This window comes from Bactrocera neohumeralis, chromosome 3, assembly GCF_024586455.1.
Source record: "Bactrocera neohumeralis isolate Rockhampton chromosome 3, APGP_CSIRO_Bneo_wtdbg2-racon-allhic-juicebox.fasta_v2, whole genome shotgun sequence".
Taxonomy (NCBI): Eukaryota; Metazoa; Arthropoda; class Insecta; order Diptera; family Tephritidae; genus Bactrocera; species Bactrocera neohumeralis.
Genome location: NC_065920.1, coordinates 46,332,315 through 46,343,636, shown reverse-complemented (window position 1 = coordinate 46,343,636; position 11,322 = coordinate 46,332,315). Strand labels below are relative to the sequence as shown.

The 11,322-nt window shown below is 34.1% G+C and overlaps 1 protein-coding gene across 1 annotated transcript in view; it reads right to left on the bottom strand.

The window, feature by feature from the left end:
* Positions 1-9,375, bottom strand: part of LOC126752696 (cell adhesion molecule Dscam2-like) — a 147,910-nt gene extending 138,535 nt beyond the window's left edge. The window contains exon 1 of the mRNA XM_050463666.1: positions 9,146-9,375. The gene's annotated coding sequence lies outside the window, so the exon portion shown is untranslated. The remainder of the gene's footprint in view (positions 1-9,145) is intronic.
* Between the last annotated feature and the right edge of the window lie 1,947 nt (positions 9,376-11,322).

Here is an 11,322-nt window from a genome sequence, read left to right as displayed (position 1 = left end):
GAAATGCAAGGGCGGTTAATTGATCTCTTCGCATATCGACCAGAAAGTATTTTGGAAGCAAGGCAGCAGTGGAGTGTCATCAGAGGCAAACGCCTTCACTTCTACTGCGCGACAGATCACAAAGGCTCCGAGAGCAATGTTATAGTAGACTATAGCCCTGAAAACGTCATCAACATTCAAAAATTCATGTAGTGTTTATATGACGATTTAAACAGAAGCATGGCAAGTAAAATCAAAACGTAGTGGCATGTTCTACTTGGGTGCAAAACTTCAAAAACTTCGGAAATTTAAAAGTTCATCAGTAAAATGGTATATCTGGTGGTTAGACAGATCGGGAAAACTGAAAATATCAAGATAAAGCATCAGAAAAAATACTAGAGGAACTTGATATTAATACTCATTGATCATAGTCTGATGGTTTGACAGATCGGGAAAACTGCAGGAAATGTCAAGAACAAAGCATCAGGAAACAACGTACCATCTCATTTTTCAAACTTTTGCACGCGCAAACTTGTAGCGCATTGGATCATAAATCTTACTCAAACAAACAGATATTTATAGGCATTTGAGAGCCCTACGTTCATCGGTTCTTTATTTGAACGTTAGATTGGTTCTACTTTTTGGAAGAGGTACGTCGTTAGAGTCCAATTTTGGCGACAGAGAATTTCTTCGGAAATGTTGTCTTCCAAAGCTGAAAGTTTGGATCAAGCGCAAGCATAGTCTAAATGGATGATCTGGCCAACTTACGGGTCCATTTCTTGGATGATTGTTCTCCAGTTTTTTTTGGAATCGCGAGCTGTGTGGCAAGCGCCATCTTGTTGAAACCACATGAGTCAACATTTAAATGAAATATCTTCTAAAAATGTCGTAACGTTTCAAATAAAGAACCGATGAGATTTTGCAAATTTTATGCGTTTTTTAAAAAAGTTATCCAAAAAATCAACCATTCAAACATTTGCAATACAATTATAATATAGATTTATACAACCTAATTTTGTTATCTTTAAATATTTCTATATACTTATATACAAACAATTTAAATTCCAAACTTTCATATATATAATAATTATTATTATTACTTCATTAGGAAAAATATACAAAAATATTAAACCTAATGGTAAGAAAGGAGTACAAGCTACTGTGGCCATCGCCTCCGATATAATAGTATAAAGTTACAAAGTTTATATTTTGTTATAAAAATTACATTCTTTTAGAAAATTGCATATATTAACAATTTTGCGAAAGATGGTGTACTTAACAATGTTTGGTATTTACTAGAATTAAAGTGTTTTTGCCTAATACTCTCTAGTGCTGGACAGATAATGAATATGTGTTCCATGGATAATGTGCTGGGGTAGAATGGGCATGATGGTATAGGATTGCCGCCAATAAGATGATGGTGAGTGATTTGCGTGTGTCCGATCCTTAATCGAGTAAAAATTGTTGCTTGCTGTCTTGAGATCTTGTTGGGGTAGCGTACCTTTTCGCGTAGTTTGTTTAGGATTGCGTATTTGTGTTTAAATTTCTTCCAGTCTGCAACTTTCTTTTCATATATGTGTCTGCTTAACATTTTTCTGAGGTCATTTTGATCTTGCACCTCGTTAAGAAAAGTGGGGGCAGATTCGAAGAATCTTGCCACGTTGTCAGCATATTCATTCCCAGGAATTAAATATGCGCTGATGTTGTATTAAGTATGTATTTTATATACTCTAATATAATTAGTTATATTCTTCACTCCGTTTCCTTTGAAATTTTAAAACTATGCATCTATTAGTACGCAGTGCCTGATAGGCACCCTTCTCTAATATATTTAATACTTGTTGTTTTGTTGAAACGTATATGTATATTTTTTTTTTACACTGAAATTGACTCGCCACCGGAATATTGTTGCTTTATTTAATAATATCACTCCACAGCAAATATTTTCTTATGTGAAGTATCGCCTTTATTTCGAACATTTCTCACTTTTGCCTTCAAATCACGTTCCACACATTATTCGCAAATTATTACCGCTAATCGAAGATCTGAGTTAAGTAATCACATGTTACAATGGCTTTACTCAATTGAGATTTATGTGTGGAGCTTTGGAATTTAATGCATTTGTTCAATTATTATACTCGCTGTTTTCAGGGATAAACACAATTTTTATACACATTTGTGATATTTTGATTATATGCATATTTGGTCAAACACACTGTTTGTTATATTTGTTGTAAGGACGCAAACTAATAAACTAATTTATCTAATTTAATGAAGTGAATTTATTAACTCGGACGTTTTAAGGATAAAAAAATTGTTTGTTTGCTTAATTTAAAAGTGCAATGTCTTGAAAATATACTGTGAAAATTTCAGACAGAAATTCGAAATATTTCGGAAGTTATAACGAGTTTCCTAGAGCGCCTCGGAGTCCTCTCTCTCGGAGTTGTTGAACTTTAAACGCGTTTTTAACTAACTAATTTTGTTTCTACTGAACCGACTGCTTTCAAATTTTAACAGGCTGTTCTACACACTTATAGTTCTTGTCAGTACTGAGAAGAATTTTGTTCACCCCTAACTTTTTATTTTACAACCCTTTCTTTGCTCAAATAAAAGGACTTTTTTCAAAGTCCGCCATTTTGTTATTTACTCTTGAAATTTAACTTCTTTAGTTCCGATCAGAATGACATGTCTATAGATTAAGAATAATCAAGAATATTTGATTACAGATAATATCAAGAGCCGAAATTATCCGGGCCACCCACGTGCATTTTTTTTGAGGTTCCAACTTCGAGTGACAATAATAATAGTAATAAAGTATTAAAATTTTTCAAATAATTTTTTTATATATTTTCAATATGTAAATAAAAACACTCTAAATATTCAAGATAATTCATTTTTATTTTCCTATAAAAAACCGCACTCCAAAGAAGTCATAAAAATAGTCATAACTTACCAGACTACTACCTTAACAGAGTGTACGTTGCTAAAATCATCAAAAACCTAGCCCTAGTCGCCAGACACCGAATATTATGATTTTCATTGCTGTAGTTATTTTATCTCTTTGCAAACCGAAGGCACTGAACGAGGTTATGGTGAGAGCACTTCATGTATTGATATTTGTTCCAAATGGGGACATTTATTCAAACTATATGAAAAACTGGATATTTCAGACGACAAGAGAGGTAACTAAGTAGAACTGAAAATACTCATGCATACTACTATGAGCAAAAAATTTTAAGACATTGTTCATAAACTCAAAATTTATTTTTCAAAATCTATGTCGTCCCTCTCAAAGTAATTCCCTTACGCTTATGCCAACGTTTTTTCTAGTCCTCGCAACAGATGTTAAAGCCAATTTCCGGAATAGTGCAGCGATTTACATTTACTGTTTTCAACTGACTTAAAACGGTTTCCCCAGAGCGATCATTTAACGGTGGTTGCGGGACGATATTGGTTGAAAATTTGCAAAAACCACAGGTTGTCGGCCCATGATTCCGGCAAACAGTATTCCTTGTTGACAGTTTGCCTGGTCAAAAGAAATTCGGAGTGTACCACTCCTCGTTAATTGTTAAAAATTCTAAATATAACATTGAATATTGACCTGCTTTTACTTGGTTTTTCCGGCTTCGAATCACTTTTCCCACGATATTCGGCGGATCTATCGTCAGTAATAATATGTTCCATGACATCCTGATAGTCGGAAAGCACTGTATCACATAAGTTAACGCAACACTGTTTCGAAAAAATTTTGTGAATAATTTCACTAATCGTAAAAATCGCCCAATTTACTTCATGTACTTCAGACAGACAGGCGTATTCTAAACTGGAATAATTGTTTGAGATATTTGGCACAAATGTCACTGATAGTTTTCGTGCGAAATTTAACTTACAAAGTCTTACTCTTTTCTTTTCCCACAGCAGTAATATACTACCCTTTGCGTAACTTGGTACCAAAAATTGGTACATAAATTTGTCTAGTAAAGCTCACTGAGTTCTAACCGCAGTTTCAAGCTATTGATGGAGTTAGTCATAAAAAGCATTATTCGCCAAAAAAATTGTTTGTAGAATTTCTGCACCAACATTAGTGCTAATTTTTTAATTATATATGTGCATATACATATATTATAATTGTGTTCACTAAACACGATTTTCAAAGGTTGACTAAGCTCGCCGAGGATTTCTTTAAGACGAAGATTATGTTTTTCATTTATCCTAAGTGCGATTTGATATATAGTATATATGCCAGTTGTACCATATAAATATTGCTTTAGTAATATATTGTCTCTAATTTTACTTATAGGGATTTTTGCGGTTTTTTTTTCACATAATAAAAATATATACGTTGCCTTTGCCCTTTATATTTCGAGATTTGGAAACTGTAGTGTTGCAACCGGACAATGAACACTTCATCGTAAAATCGGACACTTTGATGTTAGTCAGAATGGTTTGACATAAGAGTGCTATTTGATTTATTTACAGTAATTTAAAATAATGACCTTAATGGCACATTTGGCGATGAAGTCCTATAAAGGACCAGTGTTTATCGATAGTTTCATGAATTGAATCTACGAGCTCACTTCAGTATGAATTTCATGAAGGCTCCGGTTCCACAAATGACGAGAACTGCTCGTCGAGCTTTTACTGAACACACTATTTTTTCTAAAATAACTGATGTTGACGAGGACCTTATATTTCGTTTCAAAATAATTTTCATTTGTCTATCCTGCGAGTTTGAAATCAATGCAAGCAAATTTGAAATATATTGCTTTCAAACAGCAAAACGTTTTCAGGAGCTATATCCCTGGCTGCCAATGACTTTTACAGTCCATAAAGTACTAATACATTCAAGAGAAATAATAGAAAATACTGCACTTCCCATGGGGTTTTTTGGAGAACAAGCTGCTGAATCGCGACATCAAATATACAAAGCCGATAGATTACATCACGCTCGTAGAAACAATCGCACCAATAATCTATTAGACATATTTACATACATACATTAATGGGTCTGATATTAATTTCCACATTTTTTTTAAGTAAACGCATTCAAAAGAGGAAACGTATCACACTTCCCCCTGAAGTCATTGAACTATTATGTTGCAGCGAACCCATAGAAGATTTTCAACTTAACAAGCAAGATGATGAAATTAATGAAACTGAGGAGGAACTTTTGAATTTAAATTTACATAATGACTTAGATTTATGTGATTACTTAATTGTTTCAGTACAGATAAAATTAATAAATGAAACAATGTATTGTTTTCATTAATGGCTGCAAAAGGAGTAATTTTAAATTTTGGTCGTTAGAGGTTTAATTTCCACTTTTTATAATACAATTACTCCTGCTTCTGAAATCCTTACAGGTTTTGGTTTGAATAGCATAATTTTGTAATCGTTGTTAATTTTGCACAGAAAAAACGCTCATTTGACCTAATGTGGAAGGTCGAGTAAAATCAGTTGTTGTTCAGGAAACTATAGATGTTGTGCCCAAACTGGTGTATGCAAGGTCGCCATGTGACCTATCGTGAGATTGAGAGTACTAAAGGTTAGTGTGACAAGGATATATTCAGTATTGCACGAACATTTGACTGTAAGCCAATTCATTCACGTTAGATTCCGCACAATTTATCTGTCGCTCAAGAAAAAACCTAACCATTTGTTTGCCAGTTGCATTTCAAGAAATCAGGAAATGCAATCGTTGAAGACGCATCAGTCTTCGTCATGACAATGTGAGTTCGATTTCATCGATTTCATAACTCATTCACCGTATAGTCATGACTTCTTTTTAATTCCGCACGTTAAAAATGAACTAAGACATCAAGGTTTTTTGACACCTGATGAGGCGGTTGATGCGTTCAGAACTCATATTTTGCAGATATCTCAATCAGAGTATAGATCTTAATGAAGAATATTTTGAGATACAAGAAAACGATTTTCAATTATTAATATTTCGTTTTGTTCTCTAATCATGAAATATAAAAGGCAATCATTGTAAGCCCGAAAACACCAACACCATCTATTAGTGTGTTTGCACTTTATTTAAATTTTATATACAAATAATAAGCTGGCGCAATTCAGTTGAAATCACACATTTGGAACGAATGAACAAACAGACATGAAGTTTTTTAATAAAGCTTGATGAAAATATTTTATTTTTATTTTATAAAGCTTTGTTGTTTTTCTTAATATATTTTATTTTATTTCATTTTATTCTGTTCTATTCCCCCGAACTTGAATTTACTTTTAACACAATTAATTTGATTTTAAATTTACTTGTATTTCTAATAGTTTAATTTTCTTATATTTGAGTTATTATCGTTCTTTTTATTTTAGTTAAATTACTTATCTAGTAACACACTATAGCAAAACACTTTTTCCAGTGCTTGTACTTCATGTAACATATGCCGATTCGACTTAATTACTCCACTTTTGTATTGTGCGTCAACAATATATAACATAAATTTCGCATTTCTCCCATGACATATTAATTGACAAATTTTCACATTTTCCATATTGTTAATTTATTATAACAGGGTAAAAAAAAAAACAATGTGTAAACGAAAAAGTTTAATAACTTTTCGTTTATTACCTCTTTTTATTGAAATTAAATGTAGGCGGTATCGGTTTATGATAGAAAATTTTACGTCCTAAGTATTCAATTGAAAACAGACCTGGTATTGGTTTCACTAAAGCAGGACGGACACACTTGTGTATACTGCCCGAGACACAATGGCACTATTTTAAGTAAAATTTTTGAGGGCGAATAGCTTTTTCAGAAATTCACGGAAATTATTTGGCCTGCGCGATCGCCAGATTTGACAGCACACCGACTATTTTCTTTGGAGTTAAAAAAAGCATAAAATTTGAAAAATCCAGAGACAATCCTTGAACTCAAGGCAAACATTGGTTTTGAAGAAATTCATTTAAATGTTACAGCCACTTGGGTTTTGAAAGATGTTTGGGAAAATGCTCGACAAAAGAGACATCATTTTTCGGAAATGTTAGTCTTCCAAAAATTTGCTGGCTTTTGTATACTTTATATAATCTGAGACAAAAAATAAAAAAATTAATAAACGAAAAAGTTATTAAACTTTTACATCCCCACTGTTTGGTTTCTTCACCTCTTGGTTTCTTTGGCCGTATTTTTCCTGATGCTGTTGGACAACGACATTTTATCGGTTTAAATCATTCGCTATCGTTCGTATTGCAATTAAAACTGCAAAGTAAATACCAATTGAATAACAACAAATGGCGCTACATGCCACACATCGCGATTCTATACACATTTTGTATGTCGGTGCTCACAGCATGATAATAATTAATAATATATTTGCACGCTCAGCAATAAACGCAGACTCAAAGGCACTGTTGCTTTCTTTTCAACCAGCACGTGACATCGCTCGAATGCCGTTTCAAATACGGCTACCGGGCAGACAATAATTTTAACATTATACATATATGTACACAAGTGGGAGCGTACACGCTTTTAGTTTCTCTATTTATATATGTACATATGTGTACGTGTTAGTTTTTTCGCCATATTTGTTTTTATCATTATATATGCGTAGCATGTGACTTCGCAGCCACGACCGACTGACCGAGTTATAACTGCGTTGCTGTCAATGTCAACATCAACATTTGCCGCTAATTAACATTGCGCGTAAAAAGTAAATTGATAAATACACAAGCGCAAATATTAAGTAACACACATACATACAAGCATCTGCAATTAGGTTTACTTTTGACCTGTTTACGAGTACTACAAATATACTTCTTTGTATACATGTCGTCAGAAGTCTCAAAACACCGTTACACCTCCGTTTTCGCACAGTAGTTACTCTATACAAACACTGCATTGGAAGCCGTTACTTAAGAACGTGATTTCGAGAGCACTTAATTAACGGCAAATTATCGAAGACGTCAGCCTGTGGCACACCTACTGCGATTTTGCCAACACATTAAATGCGCGTGTGTGTATTTGGTGTTGTTATATTTGTTGTATTTTTGATCAATTTGTTGTTGTTGTTAAAATTCCACTAACATTTGCTGTCAGTGGAAAATGTCACAGCAAATATGAAACATGTCAAAAGTAATTATCACCGGTTAGGTGAATGTCGGTCTACGCCAGACTGACAGTCAAGAGAGACAAAAATTTTACACATACAAATTTTTGTTGTTATTTTGTTTTTTATTTATCAAAAAAAATTTCGGTTTTAGCAGCACTAACATTTCCACCTTTTATATCTTTTTATAATTTTTTATACTATATATATTTAAATATATTCACTAACAATACACTTTCACTAACGGTAGTTATGCCCTGAACAGGCTATATTAAGTGTCTCACGAAGTTTGCAACACCCAGAAGGAAGCGTCGGAGACCCTGTAGAGCATATATATAAATGATCAGTATGTTGAGCTGAGTCGATTTAGCCATGTCCGTCTGTCTGTCAGTCTGTCTGTATATATACGAACTAGTCCCTCAATTTTTAAGATATCGTTTTGAAATATTTCAAACGTCATTTTCTCTTCACGAAGCTGCTCATTTGTCGGAACTGCCGATATCGGACCATTATAACATATAGCTGCCATACAAACTGAACGATCAGAAAAAAGTTCTTGTATGGAAAACTTTTGTATTTGACAAGATATATTCGCGAAATTTGGTATAGATTATTCTCTAAGGCAACAAAATAATCTTCGAAGGAATTGTTCAGATTCGAAGAAATATCAGAAGAAATTGTTCAGATCGGCTTACTATAGCTGCCATACAAGCCGAACGATCGGCATCAAAGGCTTGTATGGAAAACTTTCGCATTTGACGTGGTATATTCACGAAATTTGACATGGATTACTCCGAAAAAATTGTTCAGATCGGATTACTATAGCATATCGCTTCCATATAAACTGAACACATAGTTACAAAAAGTAATGCACCTGTGAAGGGTATATTAGCTTCGGTGCAGCCGAAGTTAACGTTTTTTTCTTGTTTTTGTTATTATTTATTTTTTTAATTGTAACCATTTAATAAAAAAAATTCAAAAAATTGCGCGCATTCACCAAAATATCACACAAGTTTCGTTACTATAGCAATTTCTAAGTAAATATCCATATGTACATGCATATACATACATATATAGCCATACACAAATTCATATATACATACATATATATATTTGCACATGCAAATGTGCTTTCTCGCGCGCTTCTGCAAAGTTTCTCTGACATTAACACTAAAGCATACAGAAATGCGCTGTGGACACCTACGAACATACACACCACTGTGGCAGGTGTTGCTTTCATCAAATATTTCCGTTATGATTCCTTCTGTTGAATGTACCAGTTGTGTTGACAGCGCGACGATGACTGATGCAGTGGTCCAGCGAGTTGATACCAAGCTAAAGTCATGTGATGCACATAACAACAGTAACAAAAAGGTGCTCTTGCGATAGCGACTATGGTGAATTTATACTAGGATAACTTTGAGAGAAGACGCGAAAATACGCGAAGGATGCTCAGAGACAGCTGATAGTAAATTGAGACTCAGTAAAATGTTGAGAGCGAATGCAATACAGAGGCAGGATTGAGCGACATGGATGGTTCGTGACCGGCTATGTAAACATCTCTACCTTATTTGTACAGTAGCAGGATGAGTGTAAAAGAAGTTTCGTGAGTGGCTATATACATACATATATGTACCTTATCAATATAAACGTTTATATACCTTACTCGTATATACAAGTACTGCATATTCATTTATATAATGGTTAATTTCGTCATGCTTTGGACGCAATTGTTATTTATAGAAAGATAATAAAATAAGTCAATGACTTCGTTCTTTAGCCTTTTCAGGACTATAATTTTTGCTTTGAAATTCGAATCAAAGCACATTAAAACATAAATGTATTCTATCTCACCTTTTCCTTTCTCAAAGCGGTTTTTAAAAATATGGTTCTATTTAGCAATTCAAAGGTCGCCTTGTCTGAAACCTCGTTTGATATCGAACGGCTCGGAGAGGTCTTTTCTCGATCCTGACGGAGCTTTTGTTGTTGCTCAATGTCAGTTTACACAGCCGTATTAGTTTTGTGGGGATACCAAATTCAGACATAGCGGCATATGTAGAGGCAGCTCCTTTTTGTGCTGTCGAAAGCAGCATTGAAATCGACAAAGAGGTGGTGTGTGTCGATTCTCCGGGTCTTTTCCAAAATTTGGTGCATGGCGAATATCTGGTCGGTTGTTCATTTTCCAGGTCTAAAGACACACTGATAAGAACCAATCAGTTTGTTGATGGTGGGCTTTAATCTTTTCACACAATAGAACCTTATATGCAATGTTGAGGAGGCTTATCCCACGGTAGTTGGCGCAGATTGTGGGGTCTCCCTTTTTGTGAATTGGGCGAGGGCACTTAAATTCCAATCATTGGGCATGCTTTCGTCCGACCATATTTTACAAACATATTAATAAAAATATAATCTGAAGCCCTGAAAGCCCATGATCTTACCGGCCATTTAACTGGGCCGTTTCTCGAAATTAACGAATATTTAAACTTGAAATATGAGGCGGCACAGCGCCTTGTTTGAACTAGGAGTCCTCCGCTTTGATTCCATAAAATTTATGGTTGCCCAATATTGATGGTAACGTCATTTCCTGCCTCATTTTGAAACAAAGAAAATCCGGTAATGCGGCCAAACTAAAATCCGCACCAAACAATCAAAGTTTAGGGATGTAATTGCGTTTCCTGAACGCAAGATGATGTGTTTGTTGTTCAAACGTGTGTTTGAAAATTTTTAGGAACAAAGTGAAACGTGACACGAAGAAATGCCAAACTTTTTGAACACATTAACAAAATTTAACAAAAACCTGTAAACAAACGTTGCCGCTAAGTTGGTCTTAAGATCTAACTCGACGGTATTTTAATATTTTCTTAAAGAAATTTTATATGGTGTTACGTCGCTGTTACTGTCTCACCGCTGCTTACCCTGAATGCAAAGAGAACAAAAATGTTATTCTGCGGCAAAATCTTATTTACATTATAAAAATGAAACGCCTTTTTTGTATGTCCGCGCATTACGTCCGAATGTACTACGTAGGTTGCTATATATATTTCTGGCCTAATAATGTAAATAGGCATATTTATCAACGAAAATGTTTTTTTTTTTTTTTTTTTTTTTTTTTTATTTTTTTTTTTTTTTCGATTGCTGTTTTGTTTCGGGCTCATACTCATAGATCCATGATTCGTCACCTGTGACGATCTTATAAACGTCTTTTGAAGCACCGCGATCGTATTTTTTCAGCATTTCTTTACACCAATCCACACGAGCCTTTTTTTGAGCGATTGTCAAA